At 44.3% G+C, this 21,958-nt stretch overlaps 1 long non-coding RNA gene across 1 annotated transcript in view; it reads left to right on the top strand.

Annotated features, from left to right (window-relative positions):
- Positions 1 to 10,676, top strand: part of LOC109309695 — a 14,710-nt gene extending 4,034 nt beyond the window's left edge. Inside the window, exons 3-4 of the long non-coding RNA XR_002101009.1 lie at positions 896 to 901; positions 10,601 to 10,676. This is a non-coding gene — a long non-coding RNA (uncharacterized LOC109309695). The remainder of the gene's footprint in view (positions 1 to 895; positions 902 to 10,600) is intronic.
- The last annotated feature ends 11,282 nt before the right edge of the window (positions 10,677 to 21,958 follow it).

Genomic DNA, 21,958 nt, shown 5'->3' with positions numbered 1-21,958 from the left:
GATTTTTATATCATCCTCTCTAGAGATTTGTCAAGTTAACTGAAAATAGAAGAAGACAGTAAGCAAATTACAGAGAACTGTAAAACATACTAACTAGCTCGGGTGTGCAGGCAGCAGATCATAGCTCTGCCCTAACTCCAGACCTTGCTGTTACCATTGAAGGGAGCCAAGGCAGAGTCACGATCTGCTGCCTGCACACCTCTGCCAGGAGCATGCAGGCTGCAGATTGCAGCTCTGCCCTGTCTCTGGGCCATGCTGTCACCACTGCAAGATCCCAGCCTGGCTCTGGAGTAGCTCCCTGCCCTAGCACACACCCTGCCAGTACTGTTAGGGCCAGTCTTCATGGAAACCCCAGGCCCATGCTATCACAGCATGGCTGGTGATGGGGTCTCCATGCAGGCAGGGGCTGCTGGGAAATGGAGTCCACTGCTGGCCAGATCTGGCCCATGGGCCGGACTTTGCCCACCCTGCACTAGCTGCACGGTAGCCAAACAATACTGTGCAGTAGCACATCACAGCACCAAGTGCTAATAGACTACTGCACAATATTATTAAGCTATTGTGCAGTAAAGTCACTAAAAAGGCATTCTCTGGCACTAGTGTGAAGTAACTTCAGTTACTGTGCACTTATTTAATATTCGATTATACAAATATTAAATAAATATGCAGTAACCACCGTGCAGTTGCCTTTACTTTACACTGCCCGGAATCCAGGTCCCTTGCAGGCTGGCTGGCTGACCACTGGCACCTTAGCTGTTTTTGTCTTCACAAGCTGACTGCTCAAAAAACCCCAAACTGATAGATATATCAACTTAAGTTTTTCCCTGATCCCCCTTCATTTTGAAGAACTCTTCTCAGTACCCAGTAGGGCTGTGGAAACTAGAAAAATGTGGAGGTAGCAGTCTGTACAACATTTCCCTTCCCTTCCCTCCTGTCCCTCCCCCATCCTATACCTTGCTACAATAATTCATGTCTCAGACATCAAAAAAGAAAGTAATAGAAATATTAGGAACTTTTAATCAGGACCAACATATATAAATATGAAATTAATAGTATGAATCTCTTTGTCTGGTCTGTTTTTTTATGATAGAGCACATCCAGAATCTCATTTCTTCTTTATTGTAAATAAGTAGTATAGAGGCATTCTTTAATAATATGTTTAGGTCCAAGTGTCATCTCTAACTAAACAGTATGTGAGCTTTTTCTCTCCATTGTATCCATTCTGTCTCTCTCATTCTAGCTGTATCTGCTTACAGAAAATCAAAGTCCCTCCTGACCTGCAGCACTCCTCTTGTTCCAGTCTGGAGCAGACCATGCCTCATTCTAGACTGCTCATCATTGTTTTGAGATAAACAAATATTCTGCATTGGTCTACATTGGAGCAAATCAATTATCTCTTATGACCTGAGATGGCTTTTGAACCCAGGTAATTAAAATGTTCTGTGTTTAGTCTCATCAAGCAATTTAACTGGAAATCTCTCTCTCTCACACTCTCTGTCAGATTTAACAGACATTTTTAGATGCATTCAGAAATGATCTTTAACAGTTCCCACCTCCTTCTGACAAAGCAGGTAAAAGACAGTGGGAAGTTCTGCTGAAGGGATCACCTTTCTACTCTTCTTTCCTGAGCCACCCTTTGTGCTATTAATGGCTAGAAAATGGTATTAGAGGTTTGCTTTTGGAAACTGATTGATAGGTAAAGTAGATATGCGTTAGAACAGTGGTCCAGGGCAATGGCAAGGGTTAATTGCTTTGTAAAAGCCTGTTTGTGATAGTTTCCTTCAAGGCCCACTGTGTCTGACACAGGCAAACATCAAGCAGACACACAGGCTGGAAAATTAAAGACATGTACCACACAGTTCCATAACATAAAATAAGGCACTCTGACACGTTGACCAGGCCACAGTACCCAGCTGCAGAGCCCTTGGGATTTCCAATTTTAAAAAACAGACCAAATTAAGATGTGTGCATGTGATGGGTAATGCTGGACTGTCTAGGCGATGCCAAATAAATGCTTTATAACCATCAAGGAGAGGACTGATGACTCTGAAACTCATGCTAAGCTGGGGCCTACTCACAAAAGTTAAAATGCAAAATACTGATGCTAACTGCATAGTGCAAGAGGATGCAAGCCCACGGTTAGGACTTCTGAGAAGAACTAATGAGGTATCACTTCCAGCTTATCTGACTGTACTGCATGTTTCTCCTGTAACTGTTATTCCCTATTAACCAGTTCTCTAACTCTCTGGTATAAGATTGCAGCTGCCAGTGACTTAGGGTCCATCAAAACCCCATCTGGAACCCATCGCTGTTGTATAAAAATGCTAATCAAGTCTCCGGTATCAGCATTAGGGGGGAGTTCAGATTTCCCTTTCCTCAAACTAAAGCTTGAATGGTTAGGCAACCCTAGTAGTCAAAATAGATTTGTACTACTAGCCCCCTGGGTGCCTGTGCTGTAGGACATCCCTTCCCTACTGTGGGTTGCGAGGTAGTCAAGGCTTAGGCTCTGTCCCTTCTGCCAGCTCTTGCATCCAAATAAGAAATGAGCTATCTTAATCTCTGCACTACCTTGCTTTTAAACTTAATGGCTGTCTGCACAACTTTGAGAGCCATCCAACAGTGAGGATTTGTCAACTGCTGAATCTTTTTCTTTGCTTCCTTTTTCACAACAACCACCTCTAACTCCTGGTTTTCAACCTCTGTCTGTAACTAAAAAACCTCTTTAGTCAGAGCTTGACATTTTTGGAACATACTCTGCAACAATGCATTTTTTGTCCTTTTTTCAACATTGGGTTTAATTGTTATGGCAAGGACTTCCCATTGTGAACACAGTTTTTTCCATGCCATAGGGCCAGTGAATTGGTCAGTCTCCCAAGGACCTTTATCCAATTTCTGTTTCTGTATGAATTGTTTCATCACAGCCCCCATGAATGAATTAATTGGTGCTGCTATGGTTAAGGAAATGTTATCAGCCTCTGTTCTTCCTCCCACTGAGGGAATCAGAAATCACCCCTGAGGGTAGGTTGCAACCCTTTCCCCTCAGGACTAATACTTGGATGAAGGTATCTGGATGTGGGGCATGAGTCCACACCCTGATACTGGCTCAAACAACAACAACAACAAAAAAGCAACAGCAACAACTTTTCCCAAGCGTTTCTGTAGTCAGTCCACTGATCTCAGCAGTGGTCTCCAATTTGTTAGCAAATAAAAAACATGGGGTCTTGAACTAGTCTTAAAGGATCGACACAACACCTTGTTCAATAAATGACAGAAAGGCTTTATCTACTGTAAGTACTCAAGGTTAAATGAGTCCAAACCAAAGCAAAGTCCACTATTTAGCTATAAGGTGATAATTTTTCACCAAACAGGCAACAGCAGAGATGGTCTGTTTCTTCCAGCTTCTTGAGATCGCTTGGGTGCAGCAGCAGGTCTTGTCAGAGACATCTTTCATTCTTGAAGTGTGCACTGTTAGCTGTTTCACTTCTTTCTTATACCCTTAGTCCAGCATCTTCAAAGCATTCTTGTAGTTGTGTAAATCTAGAGAGAGTCCCAAGAAGTAACTGACAGGAAAATCCTATTAATCAAACTGCTCGTTATTGGTTATCAGAAAGTTCCAATTTGAATGAATTACCTTCCTCGGTGACAAGAGGTTATCTATTTCTACTAAATTTGGAATGTATCAAGAAACTGACTAACAACCAGGAAAAACACAAGGTTTTAGGGAGTATCCTTAGAAGATCAAGGGAACCACTAGGTAAAACAAAAATAAATCAGGAGAAAACAGCAAAACAGAAATAAATCAGGAGGAGACATCTATCACATATGAAGGATGACTCTTCCTGAACATAACATGAAATATTTACCATAGTAATTAAATCAAGGATAGACATTTTACACGGTTGCATAACCTACAAGTAGGAGACTGCTTAAAACCATCATAAATATAGTAAGATAAGCTGGATGTGATGCTTCATTATTTCTTCTCAGAAGGCCTAGCCATGAACTTGCATCCTCCTGCACTATGCAGTTAGCATCACTATTTTGTATTTTAACTTTTGTGAGTAAGCCCCAGCTCAGCATGAGTTTCAGAGTCACCAGCTATACAACAGCTTTATATTAGCATAAGGCTGCTTTAGCCTATCATGGTGCATAGGAATGATTCCATTAGCCTGTACTACTAAAGCATTTACTTATTGATGTCTCTTTCCTTTAAACTAGACTCTTTTTTCAGATTCTGCTATCATATTTTCTGACCCTGGGAAGGAGTTGTGTGTCAGCTTAGCTCTGTGTTGCCTCTTGTTTGTCAAAGAAAAGAAAAACTTTCCATATAATTGTTTTTAGGTGAAAAACATTTGGTTGCACACATGCTAACATTCTTCAATCTAATATATTACTTATTAATTTGAGCATTAATAGGAGATTTCTTAGGCTTTGGAGTAGAGCACCTGTCCAGCACACTGTGGAGACTTGTTATCTGCATTAATCTTTATTTTCCTTTCTGTGTTGCTGCTTTTGTAAACTCTGTTTTCAAAGTTGTTTCATTTGTTACAATGGATTTATACCTGTTTTACAGTATTTATTTATACCAATAGTAAAAGGAAGTTGTTTCTTCTCCCAAGCTAGGGACAGAAATTATACATAAACCAATATAAGTGATTGGAAACCAGGTCAAATCTGTAACACAATAGAAGTTCATTGCACATAAACCTCCTGGGGCCCATGCAGCCCCTGCCTGGCTCAGCTTGGCTGCAGCCCCTTTCTGATCACTTGCCTGCATAGGTGACGCATGGGGGGGCATGGGAGGGTATGTGCCCCCACGAGATTGGACCTTCCCGGCCAGCCAGTGTGGGTGCCAGTTTTGTCACCAGTGCTTCTGAGGTCAGTGATTGGCTGCTGGGGGACCCCCCCCCCCGTTGGCAATCAGCTGCTAGTGCCACTCCAGACTCAGGAGGCACCAGTTGCTCATGCTTTCCTGCCACACCTTGCTGTTATAAAAGGGAAGCTGCCTGTGGGCTCTGCATGAACCTGAGCTTGTGTTAATCACCACTGGGCCTCTTCTGCATCCCCTCAGTCACATTCCTGTGCCACGCAAGCTAACAGGCCCTATCAGTCTGTCTGTAACCCTGCTGGGCACCTGTCACCTTAAGGGTTCCTTGAGTGACTCCATACCTCCCCTATACCATGCCCCAAGCCTCATGGGTATTCTCTCTCTGTGATGTTGCTTAGTTATGGACCCAGCCTCTTTGGGCCTTCAGACTCCCCTTTTCCTTTACACAGTCCTTTTGTGAACTCCTGAACCCCTAGCCCTGCACACTGCCCCTCCTTGGGGCTCCCAGACCCCTGGCCCTGCACATCACCCTTCCTTGGGGCTCAGGGCCCCTCTGTCGGTTGAAAACAAAATGAAGGCCACTTGCCTGAAAAACTTTGACTTCCTCTGCCCAGGGACTTGCCTCTGCTCCCAGGCATACAGGGTTCTTTATAGCAACACCAGTCCCTTCAGGAGCACTGCTGCTAGGAGCTCTTCACCTTGTGGCCAGCAGGAGGAGACTACCTGACCAGCTCAGGTTCTGGGCTGATATAGCTCCAGCCTGAGCCCTCTTCCAGTTAGGCAAGTCTCTCATTAGGCTCCTGCATCACCTGCAAGCAACTTTGCAGGCTGCTAGGTCCCTTAAAGGAGCGGGCACACCCCAGTGCCTTGCTACAATTGTCAAAAACATATTCTGGTCCTTCTGAGTTCTTTGCAGCAGATTTGCACTATTTTTTCCTGCAGTCAAAAATGAGTGAAAGCTAAGAGCTGGTATTTTACAAAAGTGCTTTCAGCCTAAAGGGCTAGGGACAGACATTCAAAAAGCCTGAGCCTGAATTGATTCAACCTTAGCAAGTTAGCCTAACCTGGCCAGGATGAACCGGTTTCCAATCACACAGACAGTCCCTCTGAACTGAGGAAATTCAGGCACATGCCTGCAGTGGCTCAGGCTGGAAGCTGGGGGGCACTAGACCAGCACTCCCTTCCCTTGTAGAGCTGAGCTGAGGGGGGTGTGGCCAGGTCTCAGCAGGAGGCTCTGGTTAGGGAGGGGTGTAAACCCCCAGCTTGCCTGCAATCCCAGGCTTTTCCTGGCTTGCTGCACAAGGGCCAGGAGTGTTGCCTGCCCCCAACCCCCACCAAGCACTGAGGCAAGGGGTGGGGGGGCATGCAGTGCATGCCTCCCTCCCTGCTTCTGTATACTGTCTGAAGAAAACTGACAGGCAAGCAAGCCAGGTGTAGTGGGGCTGATAACAGTGTCACCCATATCTCAGTGTTTATCACGTCATTAAGAAAAGAGAGGGACATCACCAGCTACCTGTTGATTCTACCTTTTGATTCAGCAGGGACCCAGCATGTGCTGACTAATACACAGATACCTTCTCTGCAAGGCAGAGGGGAAAGGGGAATTCCTGCTTAGCAGGGAATGGTGAGGGGAAGGCAGGGAGCAAACAACTATTAAACAGCTTTTCCAAGGAAGGACATTAAGCTACCTGTTGAATAGCTCCAAAAACCCTGTCTGCCTCTGTTGTGTCCCACAGCACGGGCTGTAGCCAGCATGTGGTCTGCTAGCTAGTGCTGAGGTGTCTGGAAGGGATGGAGGAATGCCTGCTTACCACAGAGTGGAGAGGGGAGCACAAGCCAGACAGATGCCTGCACAGACTGCCGATCTCCAGCGAGGCAGCAGAGGGGAGTAGCCAGCCCTGCTGTGGAGTAGAAAGCCCTGCCCAACCCGAGAGCATGCTGGGATGCTGGGGGACTCTGATTTATCTTAAACCAGCAAGGGGTCTGGGACAGATATTGCATAAACCGGGTTGAGCCAAATCAGTTAAGTCTGATACTACATTCAACCAGATTTATCTCAAACCAGTTTCAGCCATTTTCAAACTGGTTTATGTGCACTGTTCTGGTACAGGTTTAAACCAGTTTCTGATCACTTAAACTGGTTTATGTGTAATGTCTGTTCCTAGCCATGAGGGCTGGCTTGAGTCTAGAAAGGTTGAGAACAACTGGCATAGACCATGAGTTGAACACAAGGTTAAATGCACCCAAGTTCAAACTCCCCACTTCTCAGAGTTCAGGAAGTATTATCCAACAGAATATATCAAATAGAAAAAATCCATAGGCAAATATTTTTGCAAAATTACATACATACATATATATATTTGGAAGAAATATTTAGAATATTTCTAAGAATTTCAATAAGGAGACTAATTTCACTTCTAGATTTGTTTTATTGAGTTCTTATATTGGCATACAACCTGGTCACTTAATTTCTTTTTTGCAGTGTTTTCTCTTAATAGTCAGAGGGTGCAAACAAGAATTAACTATACCTGGCTTAGGTTGAAGCAGCTTACTTCAAGTCACCTAAACCTAAACTAGAAGTGGTGCATTCAGGTGTTTGCCACTGCCAGGAGTGGTATGGTCAGCCCTAGCTTAGTAACTCAGAGTGGGGTGAGAGGTTGGCAAGATCAAGAGGTCTGGCAGGTCCAGTGTTGGTGGGTCCAAGTGGGGCTGGCAGGTCCATGAGGGATGGGGAGAGTTGGTAGGTCTGTGGGGAGATAGTTAGAGGGCTAAAAATAACCCAATCGGATTAGGGGTGACAGGGTGGGTACAGCACAGTGCTGTAGTTGGGGCTGGGATGAGTGCCTATTTTTTCCCAGCTTTGGGTCCATGTTGTGAACGCCTGAGGTGATCTAACTTTGATTATGACATTTTTGGGGTGATTTAAGTCCTGTAAACAGCTGCACAACCAAGAATTTAGATGGACCTAACCTTGGTAGATTGATCTAAATGTAACACTTCTACATACCCAAAGTTGCATCATTTGCATCCTTATATTATTCATCTGTTTTGATGGCCACAGTGAGTTAGAAAGATTTCCCACCCTCCCCCATCACCTGAAAATGGAGGTCTCCTTGCATCATCCCATTTTAGTTGGCTTACTAAAATTTGGTAGAGAACATTTACTCAGTTTTCAAATGCAAAAGACAAATAACAAATTATTTTTTTTAATTCACAATTTTCTTTTTGTGTTTGGAAATATTTTGGTTGTTTCTTATGAAATCAGAAAATTTTCACAAGAAATTCTTAACAAAACCATTTATTTTTTATTTCTTTGGAAACTTTCCATGGGAAAAAGCTTATCAGCTTCTGTCTAGTGCTAGCATTTATATTCTGAGTCCGAGTCCCTCAGAAGGTCATTGCTCTCTTTTTCTGTGATGCTAAGCATTCCTTTTACTGTGATCCTATCCCTGAGGATGTCCTTCATAGTCTTTCTATAGCTGTTTTTGAAGGTCTGTGTAAAGACTTCATATTCAAATCAGTTCATCTGCACTGTCTTTTGCCTCCCTTTGTTCAGCAGTGTGCTAGTTGCCTGTTTCCATTCTATTTGTAATTGCTGGTATCTCTGGGTTTTCATTCAGGCCTTTAATATGTTATATTTTGTTCAGATAAGCCTAAGATGAAAAGTTATTTTTCAAACAGTGTGTAATTAAAGTGGAACATGTTGCCATCAGATGTTGTAGAAGCTAACAGTTTGGCTAGATTCAAAAAGGGGTTGGACAAATTCTTGAAGGAAAGGAGCATCAGTAGCTATTGAGCACATGAGTTAGGGATACAGCCTCTGAATTAGAGCTTCCTAGCCTTATATGCTGTAGGCTGAAAGTGAGAGCGGAACAGTGGAAAAAAACTTGGTCATACCCAGTTCACTCGCCCTTTCAGCATCTGCTCTGCCACTGTGTGACACGGGATGCTGGGCTAGATGGACCTATGGTCTGTCTCAGTAAATAGCAATTCTTATGTTCTTATGTTCTTAAAACTGAAAGCTGTCATCTCTGACACGCAGCTCCCCTGGTGGGCCCTGATTTTTTCTTCAAGGTACTCAAGACCTTGCAGTATGGTACTTTGACTCTGCAGTGTCTGTGATATTCACATGGGCACTTTAAAGAAACTAATAACATTAAAATAAATGTGAAATAGCATAAATTTAAGTCCAAAATACCAGCAAGAAAATAAGTCACAGTGGGCGCATCTATATGTTCACTAATGCACAGTATTTACTCTGCATTTAGTTTAGTACTTGCTTAATGAGCACCGGTGCATGGTTTTTTTGTGACGGCTACTGTGCAGTAGCCAAATAACACTGCGCAGTAGCTTATTAGCTTTTTTTTTTGACCAGCACACTACTGCACTATGTTATTAAGCTACCGCGCAATAAACATCTCATATAGATGCGCTCAGTAACAGACAGTCCTCTTCACCACAGCATATTGTCATTTACCTGAAAGTGGTAAGTGATAATCGGCAACATTTACTTCAGCAGTAAAATCTTTTCATCTTAATCTGTATACATTTCTCTTTATCTTTTGACAGCAGGCTTGTCATATTTCTGTCCCTTGTCAAGCTCTGCAGAGAACCTAATTTTGGTTCCTACTGCATAGTACAATGCTTCATTATGTGTACAGTAAACTGTTCATGTTGCCTTTGAATTACACTGGACGCATCTACATGTGCTATTAATGCGATATAGGCTTACTGCACAGTAAAATACAGTGCAGTAAGCCGGATTCCCCAGGAGCATGTCTTCACATGCACCTTCTTAGGAGCAAATCTGCTCGCAACAGGAGCAGTCTGGTACAGGGCTGCCTCTGCTCTGCTCTGCCCCATTGCAGCAGCCAGAGGGAGCTCCAGGCTCCCCCAGGGCTTTAGCTTGGGGGATGGTAGAGGGCACGGGGCCAGTCCTAATGCACATGGGGCCAGGATAGCTCTGCAGTTACAGTGGTAGCTGTTTCCTGGCCCAGTGCACATGGGGAGGGGTCCTGATGTGCATGGGGGAATAAGACAGCTGCCACTGCAGCCAGCTGATTCCCCCCAGGCAGCCCAGTGTACAGCAGGGCTTCCCTGCCACAAGCAGGACATCTCCTAGCAAGCCCTCAGCTGGGCAGGGAAGCCTAGAGCTCCAAAGTCCCTGTGCTGCTTAGCTCCCAGCTCCTGTGGGAAGCCAGAAGCCAGGCAGTGCGGGGTGTGGGGGCAGAGAGCAACCCCGTCCCATCACTGATCAGTTCCTGGCTCCTTGGGGGAGCTGAGCAGCACCAGGACTGAGGACAAAGAACCCTCCTATCCCTTGTAGCCCACTGCAGGTGTGGCTAACTGGGAGCAGATTTGCTTCTGGTCAGTATCTACACAAGTGCTACTGCAGAGTAGCTAATGTGCAGTTAATCTACTACCTGTATTTACAAATAGTAGAAGACAGCACACTAACTTAATTTACTTCACAATAGATGTTGCACATGGTTATATGCAGTAAAGCATCTCATGTAGGCACACACACTGAGTACTCAATGTACAGTGTTAGCTAAGGAAACCTGGATTATTTAAACTGTGAACAAAATTTGCTTTTCAAATGAAAATGTCATATAGGGCTCACTCCCACTCTGATTCTTTATCCTTACCTATCTACTTCTAGTGCCTGAACTCTCATTCTGGTTTTCATTGTCTGCATTTGAGTATTTCATTGTTTCCTTCAGAAAAGCTCCCACTTCATTTTGAGCATGAATTTGTACAAATGAATTGAAGAACTACAGGACACCCTTGCCGTTCACGGGGGATACGTTCTAGAGATCCCTGTGAATGGTAAAATCCACGAATACTGATGGGGCTCCCCATCAGACCTCACGACCGCCCCTTGTTCCCACCCCATTGTCTGTGGAGCTCCCTCACAGTGCCTGGGGACTGACCCCTCCACCCCCCCAAGTGCTGCCGTGGCTGCTCCAAGCACCACCCGCCACCACCCTCACCATCCCCAGGGCTCCCCTGCAGCACCTGGAGACAGATCCCTTCCCCCTGAGTGCTGCCGTGGCTGCCTCTGGGGGAGAAGATGCTGCCACCGCCTCCCTCCATGTCCCTGTTGCTTGCTCTCCACCTGCCTCCTGGCTCTACCCTCCCCTGCAAATATTTGAATTCACAAATCCAGAGTTTGCAAATAGTGAGGGTTTCCTGTAATGTGATAATAAGATTATCTGAGAGTGGAGAATGAGGCGAGGGTGCTACAATGGCTTCCTAATGACTAGTTTTAAAGAGCATTTTCTTCCTCATCTGTAGCAAAGGCAGTTGTCTGGTAACTTCAAGGGTTGTAAAAGGCACACGGAGACTGGAAGGCTCCTAAGCAGCACATTTGTTTGCCAGCCTCATTCCCATGGATTTTTCCCTTTTGTTGATGTCTTTGGATTTTGACTACTTCATATTTTACATGGACTCTTTTTACCAATGCATTATAATAAAGAAAAGAAATTTAGTATAAACCACAGTCACTCACTCACACTTTTTAGGTGTGAGACCATATAAACACTTAGGGAAGAGTGGCAGTTACCCAAACATGCAAGTGCCATTTAGTGATCTTATTCTACATGCAGAATGGATGTATAATCATCCACATGGCTACTGAATATGCATAATAGCCTATCTACTGACTGGGCAGGTACAGGGTTCCATACAAGCACACACTGGGAGAGTACAAATCATGAAGTATACCCCAAAAAACCTATGACCAGAGGGTGCTAGATGTTGGAGAAGGAGGGCCCATGCATGTTTTAGCCCAATACCCTAGTGATTAAGGCACTCAACCAGGAAGCAGATAACTCAGGTTCCTGGATCTCTCACTTAGCAGGGGTTTGAATAGGAATCTCTCCATCTTCCATGCATAATAGTCTAGCCACTTGCCTACAGGTTAAGCATCATCCAGTCACTTCTCCAAACATGGGAGAGATCTCCTCCTGCTTTTTGTTGGACCAGAATGTCAGGATTTATGCTCAGAAATGCATGTATGTAGCTGTGTTCCTACCCAACCATAGTGCAGCCTATATTTGTATATGCTCACTAGCTGTGTGGATATTTGTGTGTCTACACTGCATGTACAGCATGACCACAAACTGTGCAGAAGTGCCAAAAATGGCACACGCATACCTGTGTAACTACCATTTAAGCAGGCAAAGGGTAATAGGATTCTGCCCTGCGAGTCTGTGGCAGCTCTGGCTGGGATAGTTAGTCACTGATGATTCTGCCTTAAGTAAGGGGCAGGATTAGATGATTTCATGGGCTATGGACAGAAATTACACATAAACCAATATAAGTGATCAGAAAATGGCTTAAATCCACAGCACAACAGAAGTTCAGTGCACATAAACTGTTTTCAAAATGGCTGAAACTGGTTTAAGATATACATGAAAGGAAGTACTATCAGACTTAACTGGTTTAGGTTAAATCTTGAATTAACCTTAGATCAGTTTATTGAATTGCTCTCCCAGATCCTATCCAGATTCAAGTTAATTCACTGTCTCCCAGCATCCCAGGATGCTTTGCACCTCCCCTGCAACCCCCCACTCCCCCAAGCATAGGTAAGCTAGCCTTGGCCGAACCTGTCTGTTCCAAACAAGTAGGAAGGCATGCTAGTGCCCCCTGGCTTCTAGCTTGGGCTACTTCAGGCATGTGGCTGCAATTCCAGAATCAAAAGTGAATGTTTGTTCACTTGCTTACAAGTTTAATCTAAGCAGCTTAGACTAACCTGTGAAGATTGAATTGATTCAGACTCAGACTCTTTGATGGTCTGTACTTAGCCATGAGGTCCCTTCCAGCTCTGCTTTCCTGTGATCCTATAATCTTTTGAACTAACTAACACAGCTAGGATTTTTATCTCAAGTACTGGAGGCCTGTGAGTTTAGATCTAGCAGCCCCAAGTTCATTCCAGGGAGCATCTTAGTACTCTAACTTTGATCATATAGGACTAAGTTCTCATAGCATTTACACAGCTGTTTAGGAGAATAAGGTATCCCATTCTCACAATTTTCCTTCTCATACTTACCCAGATTTGATTCTGGATGGGTAGGGACAATACTGGTTATTCCTTAATTCTCTTCAATTCAATCTAATTGGTCATGAGTGAAGAAAGGCAGGGATTGAGAAGCATATGCTCTATCCTACCACTTTTTCAGACCAGTCAGTCTTCAAAGGAGTGTCTCATATGCTGAAAGTTGACCGTATGCATAAATATTTCCAATGTCAGGGCATAGTTTAGGATACTGGAATGTTGTATGTTCAATGATAAGGTATGGGAACCAAAAAGCACAAATTAACACTTTCAGCTTACTTTACTAAGACTAAGACAACACTCTTGCATCCTATAACATGCTTCCAGAAGGGGAACAATTTTTTTCCTGTATTGATTTAGCATAAATTACAGAGAATTTTCCTTTGCAATGGGCACATATGCATGTTGCCCTATGGCAATGTAGCAATGTGCTACGTCACCGTATGGTGCGCTACAGTAGCATAGCTGTCACATTGGTCTACACATGATCGGCAGCTATGTCGTTGTAATGGCCTGTTCCCCTGGTATAGCATGCCACTATGGTGACATACTTGTGAAATCTAATTGTGTGTGGCACGTACAGAACAGTACAGGCAGTTGCTGCCCAAAAGGAAGTACTAAAGCATGGTGCCATAGCAATAGTGTCATATGGTGATGTATAGACACACCCATCACATACTGGCTATCAGCATTGGCCAGTATGTATTCTGGCCAATGCTATAGAATATACCCTTAACAAAGAGTGAGAGGGTATTGTGATGAAGCATTATAAAAGATAATATAAAACTAACTAAGCAGATCATTAACATTTCACACCATTCTGAAAACTTCTAGCTAATGTGTGGGAAAAAAAGTGGTGCATGTTTTCCATAGCTGAAGTATGTCTCTTCACACCTAAATCCAAAGCTTGCTGAAGTCAAAGGGTGCAACTCACTGAGGTGACTTGCAGTTATAATAGTAGTCCTTATTCTGTTTCTAAAAACTGCTTGGTTATGCACTGCCCTTTGCTCAGGATGGACTGTAAAGTCAGTTCAGCCCTTTACAGTGTTAAGGAATCGGTTTGAATAACACAGCACCCTGGAATATCTACATTCCTGATTGAACTATTAGGTTGGAGGTCAGTCATCCTCCTTTGTTTATTCCTTTGTTGATTTTAAAAATAGCTGTCAGAAAAAATAGCAATCAGCTTTAGTAAAACTGATGACAGAAGCAGTGAATGTATTTTCTCATTAAATGCCAGTTACTGTTAAAACTTGATTGCTCTATCTATGCCTTAAACAAGAAACTGCTGAGTTTCTAAAGTGTCAAGGGAAATTAACCAAACAGAATTTTTCTCTAGACTTCAGAAATAATTTTCATCATTTTCTGCCTCAGCATTGAGGAAGAATGCTGGAGCTGAGCCCAGGCAGTGGGCCTCCTCACATAAAAATAAGAGCTGTGGGGTCTGGCTCTTAGAAGGTTAGCAAAATTTCTAATGAGTCACAGAATATTTCATTACTTGTCTCAGTCTGGATCAGGCTGATAGTATTTATAGTTCTGCAGTAGATCATGCAAAGTGATTTGATTTCCAGGCTAAGTCTTGGCGGGCAGGTGTCTATGTAAAGTAAATGACTACTGGAGGGCATACTAGTTTAGCAGTCGAGACGGATTAAGACAGAAGTCAAGATAATGAATCATTATAGGGCATCTCTGGCAAGACTAATCAACAGGTCTAATCTCAGTGGTCATTTGCTTCCAGTCTCTCTTCCATGTCAGGAACAAAGTCTTCATTCTTTAGACGCACAAAACGCTGTTTGAAGCCATCACATATTTGAGGTGTGCAAACAACATAATATTGGGCTGATTGCCAGGGAACTGTCAGGAAGCCTGTACTGCATTGCTTGTGCTATATAGGTTTTGAGGATATTATTCTGTCACCATTGTTTACCAATCCAATAACTTTGATGAGCAACAAATTGATAACAACAAAAGGAGGAAAGATTTGCAAATGAAAACATTCTTCTGTTAAATAATCTTGTCTCAAGGAATAAAATACTTGATGCCTGCTTTCCACTGATAACTGGTTTTCTGCTCATATTTAAGAGAAAAGTGATTTGCCAGTGAAAAATAAAAACAGAGAGCAAATGCCAAATATATTACTGTATAATTTCAGTGATGAGAGAGAAAAACCTCCTGCGTCCATGGATAATAACTAAATATTGATTTACTAGTAAGTATTTTATCTTCTACCAAAAAATATTTTTTTGATGGAGGCAATTAGGTCCCTGGCAAAAATATGCTTCATTATAATTTTTGCAGATTCTGTGTAGAGGGTGTACATATATTAAACACTAAGTAAGTCATAGTTGTATTATTTCAGGGTATCTTCTAATATGTTTTATAGCAAACACAAATGACCTGCGGGTTTACGCTAAATATGAGGGGAAAACAAATACAGAAATGAGTGGTAGAAATTAACCGTACCCACCAAAACGAATGATATACTGGGGTATGTTGGATGCATTAAGATGTTGAACTGCTTCGCTCACACTTCCGCTGAAAAAAAATTCTTTATATAGTGTATACGTTAGAGATGCAAGCACAGAGACACGTGTGATATTGGTAAAGCTAAAAGTGGCTGTTTAATGCAGTGTTAATAAAGCAAATATGTACATAGATAATCAAGTACTATGGAAGTTGGGGTTCCAATTATTCAACCACATAGCACAGAGTCAGAGCTGATTCTGAATCAGCCTGTATACTATGGAAGCAGATGTGCCACGACCATTGGCACCACAGCAGCTGGCACTCTCCCATAGTCAGTCAGTATCCAGGGTAAGAAACTGCCCTGAGCCAGGGCCCAAGCCAAAGTGCAACTGAAATCACTAGGAACTGCTCCATAGGGAAGTTGCAACTGATTCTTTTTCTGTCACAACTTATTTTTCCCTTGTACCCACTCCTTGCCCACCTGCGTGGGAGAGGTAATGATTCCAGAAAGGCTCCTCACCCAGTGCAACTGTTACAGGTAAGGTGTCCATACAGGCCTAGGTGGCCCATCCTGCCTCTGTAGCCAACTGCACAAAAGGGAGTGACATGGCTAGCAACATGTTCAGCTGCCTTTGACGCTCCTGAAATAATCAGGCCTCCCTTACATCTGGGTCAGCTGGGGAAAGCTTACAGCACTAGGCCAGATCAATACTAGAATGCATACCTCTGGACCCCATAGCAAGACAGTTTACTCACTATAACACGGTTCTCCTGTTTCGATATCGTATTTGTGACAATAAGTTAGTACAGAGGACAGCAAAGATCTCGCACACAAAGGGATTTTATCCAGCTTGCCAAGCCTGCCAAAAAGTGATATTGTCCAGGAAGCAACCCGTGTTGATATTCCTCCACTACGTGCTATCTAGTGGAAGAACACCTAACAACTGCCACCTTCCTTCCACCACAGGACTGAGATTTGTTATCTCAACCTACTGTTACTGAAAGCTTGCTGACCCCCTCAGTTAACAAATTAATCGATAAGACACCAATAGATGGGGCAAAAGAATGTGGCATAGTTCCTGGCATAGTAAAACTAGACACCCATTATCTCTACAAGAGGGAGATTACCGCATATATCTAGAAATACTTAAAGCTTCTTTCTTTGCTCTTTATGTATATTTTGCCATGTAGTAAACCCCTACAAATGTCTTGCTCTTGCTGGTTCTTATAGTTTGCACATTTTAATAAAAATCACAGCCAGCACTCTTGAACCTTTAGCCTGTGCTATTTATACAAGACCTTAAAAATTCTGCTGGTGGTCACTTATGCTATTCCAGGTCCAAAGAATATGGTCATCATGTCACTGAAAATAGGTTATGACACTAGTTTTGCAGGGAGCAGGCAGGTGGTTAACCATCTTACCAATGTTTGGCTAGCTGATATCTGTTCTGTGGGGACCACAGTGGAGGAAAGTGGCCAGCCACCATGTGACTTGTTAGAGCTTTGGTAAATTCCTATTAGCCAAAAGTCTCTCCAGATATGGAGACTCACTGGTTCTTAAATTCTAAAATGGTTTCACCTCAGGGAAAAAAAAAACTGTTTCACATTTAAAATCAATTTAAAGTATTTTTGAGAGGAACTATTCAGAGGTCTTATATATTGAAACAATTTAAGAAATAGTATCATAGGGTCAGAAGGGACCTCCAAGGTCATCTAGACCAATTCCTGCAGAAATGTAGGACAAGCTACTCCTAAACCACACCAGATGAATGCCTATTGTCTTCAAAACCTCCAGTTACAAATTTCTACAACTTCCCTAAGCAGCTTGTTCCACTGCCTTACTGCTTTTACAGTTAGGAATTTTTCACTGAGATTTCATTTAAATTTGCTTTGCAGTAGTTTAGCCCCATTGCTTTGTGTCCTGCCCTCTGTGCAAAGGAAAAGAGTTGTTCTCCCTCTTCTTTATCCAATTTCTTTAAAATTGCTATCATATCTTTCCTTAATTGCCTTTTCTCTAAACTAAGTACACATAGTTTTTTCAGACTTTGGTTGTATGACTTGTATTCCAACCCCTTTTAATCATCTTTATCATATGCCCCTGGATCCTCAGTAGTTACTCTACATCGGGGTAGACAACTTTTTCCCAGACCTGAATGACCCACCCCGGGCCAGAGGAGGGCAGAAAGGCAGGCACAAGGACCTGGCCACAACTGCTGCTTGTCTCCACCATGGCACAGGAAGAGTGCCCGTAGCTGAAGCCCCTCACCGCTAAATGTCAGAGAAGCCCTGTGTGTGGGAGCTAGATGTAATGATTCCACGAGCTGGATCTGGTCCATGGCCCCTGGGTTGTTGACCCCTGCTCTAGATCCTTCTGAAAAGCAAATGCTAGAACTACACACAAGACTCCAGGGTCTAACCAGAAGTGAAGTCTAACCGGAAGTGCTTAGCATGGCACTGTCATTAAGGTTGTGTGAAGCTTCAGTCACTGATTCGATTCAGTGGGGATTCAGCCTGATTTGGTGGCTGAATCTCTGAATCCGAATTGAATTGGAGGACTCTTTAATCTTTCTGAACCGAATCGGAACCTTCCAAATCTATTCAGAGAGTTTTGGAAAGATTCAGTGATTTGGACATAGAGACAACTTTAAATGCTTTTTCTACAGACCTCTAGGTAGCAGGGGCTCGTGATCACTATGATGCTGGGGCGTATGGAGCATCCCACAGAAGTGCAGTGGGCTCCCCAGCATGCTCAGCAGCAGACCCAGAAGCAGAAGCTTCCAGTTCACTTCCAGGTCCACCAGGGAGCACGCAGGGGGCCCGCCTCGTACCCTCCCCATCTCAGTGACTGATGCCTCCTGGGTTTGGGTGGGCACCCAGGGTCCCCCTGTGGTGGATCACCAAGCTGAAGGGCACGGGGGGGGGGGAGTGGGGGGAGCTATGCACTCCTCAGCAGCCCCGGAAGTGGACCAGAAGTACTTCTAGTCCACTTCCAGGTTCACCGCCAAGCACGGCTCCCCTGCCCCCGGACTCCTGTGGGAGGCTCCATATGCCCCAGTATCACAGCGATCACTAGCCGCACCTACTACCTCAAGGTATGTAGAAAAAAACATTTAAAGCTGTGTCCATGTCCAAATCGCTGATTCTCCAAATCAGCATCAAATCTTCACATTTGTATCAGGGACAGTGATCTGAATCAACAAATCGAATCACTGTCCCTGATTCAGGCCAAATCTGAATTGAATAGGACCTGCTTCACACACCCCTAATTGTCACCTTCCATGGCTTACATACTTCATAGCATCTGATGAAGTATGCTGTTGCCTACAAAAGTTTATGCCTCTCTGAACCAGTTAGTCCTAAGGTACTTCCCTGCCCTGCCTTCTGCCTAACTTCAGACTAACATTGATAAGTACCTCTCTATGTAGGACTTACATAAATGCAGCCCAAAATTTTATTTGCTTTTTTCTGTGACAACATCGGTTTGCTGACTCAGGATCCTTCTCAGCAGTGCTACTGCCTAGCCATTATCTCTTGTTCTCAATTTGTGAATTTGGTTTTCCTTCTCTACATGTAACACCTTATGTTTCCCAAAGGTGAATTTAATTCTGCTGCCTAGTACCCAATTCATCAAAATCCTTTTAAATCAGGAAGCTTCTATTCCAGCAACCAAATCATCCCAGACCCAGAACTGACCCCTGAGGAACTTCACTTGAAACCTCATTTTGTTCAGCCCATGTTTCTCTATTTTATTTATAAGGTCACACAAGACTGCATCAAAGCTCCACAAAAGTCCAAATATCAGTTTATTATGTCCACTTCATTCCCTTTATCTGCTGAATTAGTTACCCTGTCAAAACAGAAAATCAAGTTGGTTTGACATTTGTTACAAAATTATGATTATGATGATCACATCTTCTACCTTCAGGTGATTATAAACTGACTTTTATAATTTGCTCTAGTAACTTCCAAGGTATTCAAGTCTCATTGACCTATCATTCTCCAGGTCCTTTTTCTCCTTTTTAAAAATGAGCACTATGTTAGCCATCTGCAGTCACTGCAGTCATCTGCAGTGCTCCTAGAACTGCTCCTGTCAACCATGATTTGGCAAATACTGTTGCCAGTGGCTCCAAGATTACTTCAGCCGGTTCCCTTTTAATTTTTATTTGTATTTAATACATGCAGGAGAACATGGGGAATGCAGCTATTTTAAGTAGTCTCACTTCTCAGGTGACTGAAAATTCTTAACCTTCATTTTTATGCTCCATAAGTTTGCTTAGGTGCACAAGGATCTACATCACAGTGGTTTATATACCACTGGTTGAAGGACAGGTCTCTGAGGGGAAGGCTTGCCTATGCTGGGGTTTTATCTTGGTTTTAACCATGAATGGGTAGTTATCAATATACAGTGCCATAGCAAGCAGGGGCAAGCAGGGTGATCGCCCCAGGTGCCAAAGTGAAAGGGTGTGAACAGGCGCTGCCCAGCTGGGGCAGGGTACAGGATGGAGCTGTGAGCGGCTTGTTTGGGGGGCGCAGGGATGGGGGGAGGGCAGCTTCTGTCACTGTGTGCACTCCTGGGCAAGCATGTGGGAGGTCGGGGGTGCCCTCCAGATCTGTGTGTGGGGTGAGGTCAGGCTGCCACCATGGGCTTTCCCCCAGGTGCCAAACTTCCTTGGCATGGCACTGTCAATATGGATCAGAGGAGTCAAACTCACCCTGGGCTCTGGGCTGGACCAAAGGGGCTCCTACCAGGCCAAATCCATGCTGCCAGCATCAGCTGCAACAGAGATCATAGAATCATAGCATCAGAGAAAATTGGGGTTGGAAGGGACCTCAGGAGGTCATCTAGTACAACCCCCTGCTCAAAGCAGGACCATCCCCAATTAGATCATCCCAGCCAAGGCTTTGTGTATCTGAGTCTTAAAAACTTACAAGGATGGAGAGTCCACAACCTCTCTGAGTAACCTGTTCCAGTGTTTTACTACCCTCCTAATGAGAGTTTTTCCTAATATCCAACCTAAACTTCTCTTGCTGCAACGTGACACCATTGCTCCTTGTTCTGTCATCTGTCGCCACTGAGAACAGTACAGTTCTATCCTCTTTCGAACCCCCCTTCAGGTAGTTGAAGACTACTATTAAATCCCCTCAGTCCTCTCTTCTCCAAACTAAATAAACTCAGTTCCCTCAGCTCTCCCCTGTAAGTCATGTGCCCCCAGCCCCCTAACCATTTTCAGTGGCCTCTGCTGGACTCTCTCCAACTTGACCACATCCTTTCCATAGTGCAGGGTCCAAAACTGGGCACAGTACTCCAGATGTGGCTTCACCAGTGCCAAGTAAGGGGAAGAATCGTGTTCCTCGATCTGCTGGCAGCGCTTCTACTAATGCAGCCCAGTATGCCGTTAGTGTTCTTGCCAGCAAGGGCATATTGTTGGCTCATATTCAGCTCATTGTCCACTGTAACCCTCAAGTCCTTTTCTAGAGACCTGCTGCTTAGTAGGGGTGCACCAACAGAGATTTTTAAGGAGCCATATCGGATGATACCAGTCTGATTCCAACATGCAGCCTCACAGCATGGAGACCAGCATTGGGTTGGTAAGTCTGGTTTGGGAGAAGAGGTTGGCAGGAAGGAAGTGGTGTAGGGAGGGGCAGATAGAGGCCCTCGTGGTAAGGGAGGGAGTTCAGGACAGGGCAGGTTCTATTCAGCCAGGGAGAGGCAGGGTGTGGGACAGAGTCATGAGTGGCTTATCTGGGGTACGGGGAGAGGCAGTTCCCACCGCTGTACGCACCCTGGAAGGGCATGGGGGGGACGCGTGTCCTTGGATCTGCACATAAGGTATGGTAGACTGCCACTGCAGGCTGGGGCCAGGGCTGCACCGGGTTCTTCCCAGTGAGGGGCTGGACTGGGCTGGGCTGCACTCAGGGTGGGCAGCAGTGACACTGGGAGAGGGCTATGGGACGGGGGTGGGGCCATGGCACTTATTAGCCACATTATTGGCCACATCAGGCAAAAAAAAGCTCATCTCCGATATTGTCAATTTTCTCTATATCAGTGCCAATTCAATATGGGACCAATGTATCGGTGCCCCACTACTGCTTAGCCAGCTAGTCCCCGGCCTATATTGGTGCATGGGATTCTTTCAACCTATGTGCAGAATTCTGCGCTTGTTGAAACAGCCTGGGGTTACATTTGGGTGGTGGCACAGTTCTGGAGCCTGCTGCTCATGGCTGTTCAGCCCGCCATACCCCCACAACTACTGGTAGCCAGCTAGACCACTGACAGGCTCAACAGAACAGTTCTACACTCCAGTTCCAGCCCATGGGCTGTATTTCTGACACTCCTAGTATAGATATTCGACCTGGGGAGAAGTGGGCAGCGGAGTCCCCCAGGGCCCACGCTGTTCAATCTCTTTATCAGCGATTTGGACGACGGGGTGAAAAGCAACCTGTTTAAATTCGCTGATGATACCAAAATTTGGGGTGAGGTGAGCACGCTAGTAGGGAAGGTAAGACTGCAGCAAAACCTGGAAAGGTTGCAGGGGTGGGCTAACAAAAACAGGATGCACTTCAATACTGACAAGTGCAGGGTGCTGCACTTGGGCAGTAGTAAC

Source organism: Crocodylus porosus, unplaced genomic scaffold (genome assembly GCF_001723895.1).
Source record: "Crocodylus porosus isolate Cpor-Errol unplaced genomic scaffold, CroPor_comp1, whole genome shotgun sequence".
In the NCBI taxonomy this organism is placed as follows: domain Eukaryota; kingdom Metazoa; phylum Chordata; order Crocodylia; family Crocodylidae; genus Crocodylus; species Crocodylus porosus.
This window is presented reverse-complemented; position numbering and strand designations above follow the sequence as displayed.